This window comes from Geospiza fortis, unplaced genomic scaffold (genome assembly GCF_000277835.1).
Source record: "Geospiza fortis unplaced genomic scaffold, GeoFor_1.0 scaffold71, whole genome shotgun sequence".
Taxonomy (NCBI): Eukaryota; Metazoa; Chordata; class Aves; order Passeriformes; family Thraupidae; genus Geospiza; species Geospiza fortis.
Genome location: NW_005054681.1, coordinates 168,913 through 170,827, shown reverse-complemented (window position 1 = coordinate 170,827; position 1,915 = coordinate 168,913). Strand labels below are relative to the sequence as shown.

The 1,915-nt window shown below is 50.5% G+C and overlaps 1 protein-coding gene across 1 annotated transcript in view; it reads right to left on the bottom strand.

Annotated features, from left to right (window-relative positions):
* Positions 1 to 1,915, bottom strand: part of PLEKHA6 (pleckstrin homology domain containing A6) — a 64,589-nt gene that overhangs the window by 234 nt on the left and 62,440 nt on the right. The gene's annotated exons all lie outside the window — the stretch shown is intronic.

Here is a 1,915-nt window from a genome sequence, read left to right as displayed (position 1 = left end):
TCCCCAGGGGTCAGGGTGGCTCCAAGGGAACATGGTGGCTCCAGGGGGACATGGTGGCTCCAGGGGAACATGGTGACTCCAAGGGGAACATGGTGGCTCCAGTAGGGACACGGTGGATCCAGAGGGACGTGGTGGCTTCACGTCACAGTTTCAGAGCCAGCACCTCCACAAGCACTAAACCCAACCCTAGCAGGAAAACAAATCCCAAAACCCAGGGAGAGGGAGGAGCAGCTGCCTCGGGAGCCCCATCACGCCCTGCTTCTCCAACCCAGCACTAAAATCCACATCCAAGCCCACCCCCTGGAAAAAAAGCCAGGAGAACGTCATTGTTTCATAGATATTTTTATTTCTCTACCGCTAGGAAAATATCCCAGAAAATCAAAGCCCTCCCATCCCACCCTCTCCGAATGCATAAATAGATTTATTTATTTCTTTCATCCCGATGCAAATCCTTTCCGGGTTAACAAGTCACTGCTTTATGAAGTGTTTATGAAAAATAATAACCAAAATAAAATTAATTGATTGAGGTTTGGTTTCCTTTTTTTTAATTATTGTTTATTTTTTTAAATAAAATAAAATAAAATCGCGGCCGGGTCCTACTTTGGGGACAGCAGCTGGTGGCTTTGGGAAGGGCGAGGTGGGAGGTTTGTGTCCTGGAGATGGGAATTGCTGTCCCAGAGCCACCTCAGGGTGTCCCCAAGGTGTCCCCAGAGTAAGGGGGGTCTGCCCCAGTGACCCGAGAGGGGACACAGGGAAATAAACTCATCCTCTCTTCAAACTTACAGTCTCTGTATATTTTATTTTAAATAAATTTGCTTTTAATAAAAGCAGAAAAAATAGATATATTTTTTAAATAGGTTTTTTTCCTTTTTTTTCCTTCTTCTTTTTTTGGTGTTTTTTTTTTTTGTTTTGTTTTGTTTTGTTTTTTTACTTCCTTCCCCCTCTGATAAATTGGTAAAGAATCCTTTTTTTATTTTTATTTTTTTTTTTTTTGTTGGCGGAGCTGGCGCCAACAAATCCTGTGGAGAAGAGAGAGCTCAGCACGAGCTTTATCCCGGGAAAAGGAGAGGAAAACCCAAATATAGATATATATTATAAATGTAGAATTTCCATCAAACATATATTAAGGCATGTAAATAGCAAAATAAAGGGCCAGCTTTATGAGCTAAAGGGGCTGAGGGAGGCTCAGAAGGGAGTGGGGCTCAGGGCTCCAGGGATCCTACAAGTATTGCTAAGTTGGGATTGGGATGCAGGGATGGGGGTTTGGGATGGGGCCAGGAGGGTTGGATGGGATTTGGGGCTGGGGATTTGGGATTTGGGATCCAGCTCCTGGCCCCTGCCATGCTCACATCCTTCCAGGGATTCTGCTTCTTTCCCACCCTCCGGGATGATAAAGAAAAGGGGGAATTTGCTACAGGAAATCCGAACCGCTGGAAGGGGCTGGAGAGCCGCGGGAAGGGATTTTCGGAGGGTGACAGCAGGTCCCCAGGGGACACCTGTGTCCCCAAACCCCTCCTCAGCACCGTCCCCACCCTCCAGAGGGGGTCCCTGCCGACCCCACAGCTCCGTTATCCCACCTGGCACCCCAATTCCCTGCTCTGCCCCCAGAGCTCCTGCTCCGTGCTGGGACAGCCCTGGAGCACCCTGGGCACCTCCGTGTCCCCCCAGTGCCACCTCCATCCGTCCTGTCCCCTCTTCCTCCAGCTGAGCCGCTGCTGGTGACACAGACGGCTTCCAAAATCAGGGCCAGAGCTCAGGGAGGGGAAACGGCGCCCGAGGAGCTGAGGGGGAGCAGCCAGGTCCACTGGAAGGTGGCAGCACCATCCGTGGTGGGGACAGGCAGGTCCCCACCCCAAGAGCTCCTTCACAGGCCTTGGGGAGCTGTCCCAGGAGTCCTGTGCTCACCGTGGGGCTG